This window comes from Silene latifolia, chromosome 9, assembly GCF_048544455.1.
Source record: "Silene latifolia isolate original U9 population chromosome 9, ASM4854445v1, whole genome shotgun sequence".
Lineage (NCBI taxonomy): Eukaryota > Viridiplantae > Streptophyta > Magnoliopsida > Caryophyllales > Caryophyllaceae > Silene > Silene latifolia.
Window position 1 is genome coordinate 98,646,287 of NC_133534.1, and position 10,940 is coordinate 98,657,226.

Sequence of the window (10,940 nt, forward strand, 5' to 3'; positions counted from 1 at the left end):
GGGAAACCAACATGGGGAATGATTCATGCTTAAATTAATATGCTTTCATGTTTTATTTGCTTGCTTATTTTGATCTCAACTCATGCACATGTTATATTTGATAAAATGCTAAGCCTATGAATCCTTGCATTTACCACCATCTCCTATCTTTTCAATGAGACTTGTAAGACATAACCCAACTCGAGTCTCATTAGACCATGCATGTTGTTGAGTAGGGAAGATTAAGTCGACTTTTAGGTGTTGTACAATCTAATCGATTCGGCTCCGGGACCCAAACTTTCCTAGGATTGTAAGATATAACCCAACTCAATCCATCACAATAATAATTGCTTGCTTATAATTTGAGAACATGTTTGTATGATCAATTCCCATGATTCCCCTATGATCCCATAACACCCTAGTGCTTTTTAATCAATTGTTTACACCCCTTTTAATTCATCTTGCTTGTTTATTTTCACTGCTATTTTAGTTAGTGACCTTGTACATCAACCCAAATTGTGACACCCCTAAGACACCACTAGTTTCAATAGAAATCTCATTTCAATACCCGTCCCTTGGGATCCGACCTTTACTTGCCTCTTTACTAATTGTAGAGTTGTTTGTGAAGCTATAAATTGTGTTTTGATTCGGACGTGACCCAACGACCACACCTTTAATTGTGAACACGAAACGGACCGATCAAAAATGGCGCCGTTGCCGGGGACGGTGTTTACTTGATTTAGATTTCCTTTTATTGTTATTAGTTGTGTCTTTCTTCGCCTTGGGGAAGTAAAACTCCTCAAGGTTTCTTCTAATTATTTTCGAGTTGTTTGATATTTTGCATGTCTAGAAGGTCACAAGGTGATTTGTTACCTTTTGACCGTGAAATTGAAAGAACCTTGACGAACAATAGGAGATTTGCTAGGAGGAATTTGAGAGGTATTAGTGAAGTTATTCAACCAACTATTGAGTTCATCAACCCTTTCGCAATAGAAGGAGAGGAGAACCCATTACACAATACCCCACAAAATCAACCTACAATGCCTAAATTCTCGTCACACTCCGTACCCACCGAGGAGAACCTACCCAATGGTACTCCTACACCACAACATCTAACCGGAAATTTTATTGCCAAATCCGCCTTTATCCAATTAGTCGAAAGGAGCCAATTTGGGGGGATGCCTAGTGAAGTCCCTCATTCTCATATGGAAACCTTTTGCGACTATTGTGATGCAATCTCTCAAACCGGTGTGACTCAAGACCAAATTAGATGGGTCTTATTTCCTTTTTCTCTAATCGGCACCGCGAAACAATGGTTGAAGGGCCTTGACAAGGCCACTCTCGGAATAGATTCTTGGAAGAAGTTGGCTCTAGCTTTCTACAAAAAATTCTACCCACCGGAAAAGACTAACATGCTAAGAGCTCAAATTACGGGTTTTAAGCAAAGGGATGAAGAATCTTTGTATGAAGCTTGGGAGCGGTTCAAGGGAATTTGTCGCTCATGTCCTCACCATGTACTTAGCGAATGGTTTTTGGTACAACAATTTTGGAATGGTTTATATGAAGATTCAAGGAACATTCTCAACATGGGATCAAATGGAATGTTCACCGAAGTTGATGACAATCAAACATGGAACAAGATTGACGAAATGGCGGTCCATAACTCACAATATAGTAGACCTTGCAAGGCTACTAGAGGAGGAAAGCATGAAGTGGACTCCGTTACTCAATTGGGTGCTCTACTTAGTGCTCATATTGACACAATCAATTTGAAGTTTGAAAAAGCTATGGCTAGACTTGAAGAAGTCTCAAAATCACCAAAGCATCATGTTAATGCCATGACGGCATCCTCATCAATCCCAAGTGGGATATGTGAGAATTGTGGAACTTTGGGACATGACCAAAGTGAATGTAGGGGAACAAATGAACAAGTGAATGCTTTCCAAGCATACAAGAGTGGTACCCCTTATTCCAACTATTACAATGAAAACACCAAATTCTATCCAAATCTCTCATACAAAAGCCAAAACGTTCAAAACCCTCAAACAACATACACTCCACCACCCATGAGAAACCAAAATCAAAGACCCTTTTACAATCAAAACCAAGGTTACCAAAATCAAAATCCATATAATCACCAAAATGACCAAGGTTTTGATGTCCAAAAAGCGGTCCTCCAAATGCAAAAGAATCAACAAGAATTTTTCACTCAAATGCAAAAAGATAGCCAAGTAAAGGAAACCACCATCAACAACATCCTAGCTCACACCAAGATGTTGGAAACACAATTGACTCAACTAGCATCTTAAAGCTCACAAAGACAAAAGGGGCAATTACCACCTCAAAGTAATCCCCCTAGACATGAAACGGTTAGTGCCATTCACTTGAGAAGTGGTACAAGGTATGAAGCACCGAAGAAGCAAGTTGAGGATGAAGTTGTGGAAGCTAGTGATAAGGAAGAAATGGTGCAAAACTCCAAAGATGGAGAATCATCAAAAGAAGAAAGTTCAAAGAAAAATGAAGACAAGGTCAAGGAGAAAGAGCCCATTGTGATTAGACTTCCTTTTCCAAGTCGTCAAGCCACGCCCAAATTTGATGATCAACTTGGAAAGTTCATGGAAATTGTGAAGAATTTGGAAGTCTCAATTCCTTTCACGGAATTAATAAATCACGTGCCGGCCTATGCGAAATACATGAAAGATATCCTCATAAAGAAGAAGTCGATCCGAAAACTTGAGACTATCGCCTTCACTAAGGTGAGTAGTGCAATACTTCAAGGGAGTTCACCTCCAAAACTAAAGGATCCGGGAAGCTTCTCAATACCGTGTACCATTGGCGACACAACGATCAACAAAGCCTTATGTGATCTAGGGGCTAGTGTGACTGTCATGCCGTACTCGGTGAGTAAAAGGTTGGGGATGGGAGAGCTTAAATGCACCAACATCACTCTCCAAATGGCCGATAGATCGACGAAGACACCATTAGGGATATGGGAAGATGTCCCCGTACGAATTGGGAAGTTTTTCATCCTGGTGGACTTTGTCATTGTTGATATAGAGGAAGATTCCAACATTCCAATCATTCTAGGAAGACCTTTCCTACACACCGCGGGTGCGGTGATTGATGTGAAACATGGTGAGCTCACTCTAGAAGTGGGAGATGAAAGCATAACCTTTAATCTTGACAAGACTATGAGAGCTCCTCGTTTGCATGAACCGTTTTTCATGATTGATCATTATAGCCGAAAGGATGAGAGGAAGAAATCGGAACTCCAATGGAAGAAGAAAATTGAAGATGCTCCATTCAAAGAGCAAGTGAATTATGACAAGGAGAGCTTGCAAAGCTCATCAAAATCAATCAAAGAAGAAGAGAATGGCCTCATTGGCCAAGAGAAGAAATTGGGAGAGTTGTCTCCATCAAATCAAGAGATTTTCAATGATCAACTTAATGAAGTTTGTGGTCTTTGGGACGACGAATTTGAAGGGATTTTTAATCCCTACATTGGTAATGCCATCGATCAAGATCGACAACAAGGGCCAAGGTCTATTGAAGACCTCTATAACAATAATGAACAAGCTTTTGATTACTTTTTCAAGGTGTTAAGCAACATCAACAACACCTTGAACATGCCCCCTTGACATCTCATCAAGAATGAGAGTTTGGTGGAGTCCTCCCTAAACCACCATTTGTAAATATTTCTAACTCCCTAACTCGCATTTCAATTCTTGTATTACATTTTTGTCATCTTTGGATTTTTATTTACTTTGATCTAGATAATTGTCATGTTTGAGAGAAGTGAGGGAGGAACTAGTAATTTCAATTGATGTGTAGTGCTCTATATTAGTGTGGGGATGGCAATTGCCTAGGCTATCCATGCCTTAGTAGTGCCCCCACAATGAAGAAACCAAGATATGAAGAAGAATGGAAGAATGATAAGGGATATGCATTGTACACGGATGGAACTGAATCCGGGTACAAAGGGGTAGAATCCGAGCGGATTCAAGAGAATCCGCCCGTCTTCATACAATCCGAGCGTACTGGGTTGAAGACGCATGTCCCTATAACCTGAAATTTTGAAAGATTTTTGACTGTAAGAGAATCCGTCCGTCCTGAACAGCAATACGCCCGTCTCTGAAAAACCGTCCGTCTTGGAAAGAAGACGTCCGTCTTCTCTGCTGAGAAATTTGAAATTTTTTGAATTTCGAAAGATTGGGGTCATCGACCCGAAAAGATTCCACTACTTGGATCATCTATCCATAATTCGCAAAAAGTTTTTGGAATTTTGAAATTTTGAAATTTTTTGAAATCGAACCTTGATGGGTGAGCATGAAATACGACTCAGACACTCCGTATGACCCGTAAACAACGTGGGCGTAGCCCGCTACCGTAAAACAAATAAGGAAAATGAAACCGCAAGTGTGCACGAGTTTAAATTCAATTTTTGACTTGTTGGGGGTAGAAATGTAAATTGGCCATTCCGGCGCCAAAAGAAGGCAAATGGGAATCACAAGGTCATCGGACTTGAGACAGGGATATCGTATGGCATGGGCGTGCTCCCAAGGGCACATGGGAATCAAGATCACTCGACATTGACAAGGTGGATTAAACTCACGGAGCAACAATGTTAGCTTCGCCTAGACACTAAACACAGACTGATTTTATGAGAATAATTGGACATCACACATCACTCTTGTTGGGAACATTCCGCCGCTCTTCTCCTCGCCTCCTTTCTCTTCAGCGAGTATTCATCATTTCTTGCCACCGCCTTCTTTCTTTTCAGCGGGCTTTTACTATTTTACTTCCACGCCTTCTTTCTTTTCAGCGGGTTTTCATATTTTCTGTTCCTAACACAAACCCACATCAATCTAACTTAGCATCTTTGCCTACACCGTTAGATAAAGCTCATTCCGAGACTTGACATTACTCATCTGAACCTATATCCTTATCCTAGCCTACATCGAGGGCTAAGACCGACTCAAACAAAGGTGGCTTCATTTGGACTTGGTTAAGACCCGTAATAAATCGACAAGATGACAACTTGGTTAATGAGTGGATTGAATCCCTTGTTCAGAAGGACTGCCTACGTATTCGCGTGGAGCGAAATCAAATCCGACGTAGTTCGATCAAGGTGCATAAATATGGCATTTTGATTGTGTGTACACACTCAAAGGTTTCACCTAAAGTATCATGTCGTATCCCATTCTAGCCTGTAAGGTACCGTTAAATCCCGTGTCTGGGGTTAGGTGTAAAAGGCTTGGATCTTTTGGGATGCGGAGCTTGGTAAAAATAGGTTTGAAAAGTAAACCATCATTCTGAAGGTTCGTTTTGTGGTGTTAAGGCCAAGGGCTATGGCTTATAACACGGTTGGAAAAGGTGTCTCGGGTTTGATGAAACCCGAGTGCAAATGGGTTGGAAAATGATGTGGGTTCAAATTTCCATGTCTGGACCCTAAAGGTTGGGTGTAACAGCACAAGCGGAATAATTCTCAAAATTCCCGACTATCCCTTTGTAACTGTCTCAGGAAGGACTTAGAGGGTAAAGAGGTTACTACTTAAGCTTTTGGGCTTCGTCCATTGAACTTCAACTATGGGTACTTGACTTGACTTCTGGCTTCCGTAACTTCGACATTCAACCAAAAAGCATTCCGCAATAACTTCAACATCTTTTTTCTTTTTTCTTTTTTCTTTCATCTTTTTCATTTTTTTTCTTTTGTTTTTTTTTCTTTTGCTTTTTTTTTTCTCATCTTTTCATTATCTTTCATCTTTTTTTTTTCTTCTCTTCTTGAAAATGATCTTCTATTCATTCTCTTAGTCATAAATGGATACACCTTGAAAACTGGGCTTCGCCAACTAAATTGGGTAAGAACTAACAATTCCTTGTTAGAACGGGTTGATATCTTCTCTCTTCGAGATGGGATGATTTTGTTGGGGAAAAGGCTTGCCTTCCATCGTCGATATGGGAAACAAGGAGCTAGTCCGGGTTTGTCATAGAATCATCTAAAAGCTTGTCATAAGCACTGGTTCTGATGGAGGTTTTCTACCGCCAGACATGGAATAGGTAAAGGAATTAAACACGGGATCCTAGTGTACCTTACATTTTGAAACGGAACATATTTCTACCCCAGGGATGCCTTTGAGTGTGTTGTGCATTTTATCATGTTTCAGAATGATTGACGATTGGAAACAAGACATATTTGGAAACGAACTGCAACTTTTATTGGAATGACAAATGCATAATAGACTCGAAGGAACGATTCCTAGGACACACCCTAGGTCATCGCAGAACAAACGACTCAAATTCAAGAAAAGAAAGTCCTAGACTCGACTCGACTAAGATAAGAAAACAGATCCCGACTCATAATTTTCAAATCTGGTCTTGAGCTTTCCCTTGTTCAGCTGTCAGCTTAGATGCTCGACTCTTATCCTTGATCCCTTTGATGGTCTGCCTCCATTCCAACGTAGTCCTCTGAGGATCTACGCCAGTGATGAAGGTTGGTGAATCGAATTATCTTTTATTAACTTCGTTAATAAGAGGAGTATATTCTAGAGCAAGACTCCCGACTTGAATTTCATTCTTCGGGTTTGGCAAGAATTCAGAGCAATCCAAAAATATTTTCCCGATAAACACCCCTTTCAAGTGACATGGGCGGATAAGATGGGAGTAATCGACATTGTCTTCGACAGAAACAAAGTTGGTGTGATCGCCAAATGGATTGGTGATGTTATTGGGTTTAACAGTTGGGATCGGGAGTGTTCCACTCTCAATCATGTCTTGGATTTCGTGCTTCAGTCGATAGCACCTTTCAGTATCATGGCCTTTCCCTTGATGAAAGGCACAGTAAGCATTTGGGTTGTACCATTTGCCTTGTTGTTCAGCAGGTGGATCCGGAGTTGGACCAATGGGCTTCAACTTTCCTTGGGCCATGAGCCTTTGGAGAGCGTAGGCGTAAGTGCACCCGATATCGGTGAATACCCTCGGAGCTTGGCGCGGAGGCCTTTTTGACTGTCCATCTAAGAGATTGACAGTTTCAACAAAGTGGGGGCTTTGGTGCTTTTGCTTTAGATGACGAGGCCCCTTGGTATCCTTTTGGCTTCTCAGCTTCAGCCATTCGGACATCATCCTCTACCTTTATCCCGATTCTTATAAATTCTTTGAAAGAACCAAAATTCTGGTATTTCAGAGCATTGCGGTAAATAGGTCGTAGATTCTTTACGAACTTATCTACCATTTCAACTTCATCAGGCTTCTTGGCTAATTTCACGCTTTCAGCGCGCCATCTTGCGAGGAATTCCGTAAAGCCCTCCTTTTCCTTCTGTGTCATTACCTCCAAAGTCCTTATGTTGGTTTGAATCTCGACATTGTCAGCATAGTGCTTACAGAACTCCACCGTAATATCTTCGAAAGTGGGTAAGTTCTTAAGGTCAATATTATAGAACCACGCCTTCGGGTGTTCATCCAGAGATTGGGCGAAAATTTCAGAGAGCATGTCAGCAGGTACTCCCTTCAGTGCTAAGTACCCCTTATAGGCCTTAACATGGTGGACTGGATCTTCTGTGCCCTTAAACTTTGGGATATCAGTGAGTACCATGTTCGTGGGCAATTTATCCTGAACTGGGGCATAGGCCCTAGCATTCTCATAATGGATGTTCTTCCCCTGGGAGAGTTTCAGACGGTCTTCGATGAACTTGAACCATTTCTCCAGATCAGTCAGAGGTGGGGTAGATAGAGGGGAATCTTCACCCAGCTTAGATTCGATTGCATCCATTCGGGTCATCATGAGGTTCACGGCCTCAGTAAGCTTGTTAACAGCATCTTCCATTGCTTGACGTCGGGTTTTTGGCGGCCTTTCTACAAGAAAACCCCGAACCGAGTCAATATTTAAAGTAAGAGCCCCTGCACACTTAAGGACACGACACCAACTTGACTCAAGTCAAGACTCAACTTAAGATTGACTAACCAAAGGTTCGACTCACGGTTGGATTTAGACCTTGATTCATTTTAGACTCGACAAAACGACATGACTCAAGCTGTCATAGCTCGATTCTAAACTGGACTTGGTGTGACTAAATCCGTGATTGGACTAACATAGCCCATAGGTTCGAGTGAAACGCCCTAAATGGCCTATCTTGGGCGTTTCTGTGGACTATCCTAGACCAAATGGTCGACCAACATGACTCAAAGCCCAAGAGGTGAGCTTGGGTGACCCAACAGGGTCGTGTTCTAGACTCTTGGAACGAAAAAACGCCTGGCCTAACACGGCCATGACCCGGACACGACTCGACGCATTTCATGCTTGGTTGAGGTTCGAGAAACATTTTGGATTGAATTTGGAAAAAACGAAAGATTGATTTGAAAATGAGATTTGAAATGGGCAGCATGCCGGCTATAAAAGCTCATTTTGGCCGAAAATTCCAGTCCTATTTGGGCAGCATTCCGCGTTTTGAAAATCATGTTATTTTGAAAGTAAGTTGTTCAAAAGTTCGGTTTTGAAGTTGACATGGAAATTTTGAAAAGACTCGGAAAAAAAACACCTTGCACATTGTCATTCTCATGTTATAAGGATGTATGCTCCTAGACATCTCTAAGTCTCGGCAAGTCTTCTACAAGAAGGTCTATGCCCTCCATCCTTTTGCGGTCTTATAGAGCAAGGGCCTTTAGGTAGAGTACCTAGAAGAGCATCCCCACCATCAAAAACCACGCGAGGCGGAGCGGAAGCAAGCAATGTGCGAGTTCCTGGCATAGTGGGACGTCGCCCCCCACGCATCACAAAGAAACGCTGGGACGGCCCGGGAAAATCTTTAAGGGTTTATGCATGAATCGTAGCACTATGAGTAATGTTTTACTTTCCAATACTTTCTTTTAAAGTTTAACCTCGGAGGAAAAGACCCTAGAAACAAAGTGTAACTAGTCCTCTTTTCCCCAGCAGAGTCGCCAAACTGTGGACAAGGCCCTCGGGAACTACGTCCGCGGGATCCACACTAGGCATAATCGACTCGAGGTTCTTTCGAATCGAATTAAGATAAATTAGAGTCGCCACCAAGTTTTATGGGAACTTGGAACCGTTCAAGTCAACTTTACACCTTTCATCGAAAAGCATAAAGCCAATCGACTACGAGCAATTAAAGATAAAGACTTGTACCCTATATCACTCGATTTGAATGACTCTCGTAATCCAATGGTATTTAGACGGATCCACAAACCATAGATCTTGAGTAAGGGGTGAGGGTACGTGTTAGGAAGCCCATAAGGACACCTAACCCCGCCCGTCAATAACGGCCTCTACTAAGTCAAGTGTCGGATTTCAAACAAGGTCATAGCTACTACGATATATGATATGCAAACATCGTTTTAAAACCCTAACATGTGACAACAATTTCTATGTCGTTTTAGATGCAACTAAACTAACTTTGTCAAAGTTGTAATTTAGCATGTGGGTTGATTTATCTAACAACATACAAAACAAAGCAAACAAGGCTTGATGGGAATGGGGGAGCCGTTGGGATCTACCTATTACAACCCAGGCATTTCATGCCGACACAACGAGGAATTAAAGATACAACTCGATCTAAATACAACGCTATACACAAAATCGTACATGACGCATTACACGGCCATTCGGCCTAGGAAAACGTGCACAAAGGGCTGGCCCACGGCTTACATGACTCACGGCCTTGGGTCACTCCTCGTAATGTGTGCTTTCACTTAATCTCATCGAATTAGACATAGGGCTACGCACCAAAGCATGCATTAGCCTAAAACGCCCTTTGGGAGTTTTGGAGGATGTTCCTATGAAGGTTGGTAAGTTTTTCATTCCGGTTGATTTTATTGTTCTTGACATGGCCGAAGATGCCCAAATCCCAATCATTTTGGGAAGACCCTTTTTACATACCGCGGGTGCGATAACTGATGACAAGAATGGTAAAATCACATTTGAAGTGGTGACGATAAGGTCACATACAATTTGAATAGTTCCATGAAGAGTCCTATGATAGAAGAGTCTTGTTATTTTATTGAAATTTTGGATGTTGTTGACATTGTCATAGAAGACTCTACACCTCGATCTTTATCTAAAGATCCCTTGGAGGCACTCTTGCTATTGGAATCATTTGTGATGATGAGATTGGAAATGAGGAGATAGATGCTTTGGAGCATGAATTGGATGGAGAAGAGCTATCATTGGAGGAAAGCTCACACTTTATAGGTTTGGTTGCTACACCTCAAGACCTCGAGGTACAAAAACCCGAACTTAAACCCCTCCCCTCCAATTTTAGGTATGCTTTTCTAGATGATGAGGAGATGTGTCCGGTAATTGTTAGTGCTAAATTGAATGAAAGTCAATTGTCTAAATTGCTTCATGTTTTAAGGTCTCACAAGAAAGCCATTGGATACAAACTTGATGATTTAAAGGGCATAAGCCCCGAATTTTGCATGCATAGAATCAATCTTGAGGAAGATCATAAACCATGTGTTCAAGGTCAAAGACAACTAAATCCTAACATGCAAGAAGTGGTCAAAAAACAAGTGCTTAAATTTTTGGATGCGGGGATTATTTATGTAATTTCCGATTCTAAATGGGTGAGTCCGGTCCAAGTGGTTCCTAAGAAAGGAGGAACCACCGTGGTCAAAAATGATAAAAATGAACTAATTCCAACTAGAATTGTGATGGGTTGGAGAATGTGTATTGACTATAGGAGGCTAAATTTAGCCACCAAGAAAGACCACTACCCATTGCCTTTTATTGACCAAATGTTGGAGCGGTCACAAGTATTTTTGCTATCTAGATGGTTATTCCGGGTTCTTTCAAATACCCATTCACCCGGATGACCAAGAGAAGACCACATTTACATGTTCTTATGGTACCTTTGCTTACCGTAGAATGCCCTTTGGTCTTTGTAATGCCCCCGCCACTTTCCAACGTTGCATGATAAGCATCTTTTCCGACTTTATCAATTCTATCATGG

The 10,940-nt window shown here is 41.5% G+C and overlaps 1 non-coding gene across 1 annotated transcript; it reads right to left on the reverse strand.

The window, feature by feature from the left end:
- Window positions 1-1,391: 1,391 nt before the first annotated feature.
- LOC141603086 (small nucleolar RNA R71) lies at window positions 1,392-1,499 on the reverse strand. Its single transcript, XR_012524982.1, has one exon. It is a non-coding gene; the product is annotated as a small nucleolar RNA R71 (small nucleolar RNA).
- Between the last annotated feature and the right edge of the window lie 9,441 nt (window positions 1,500-10,940).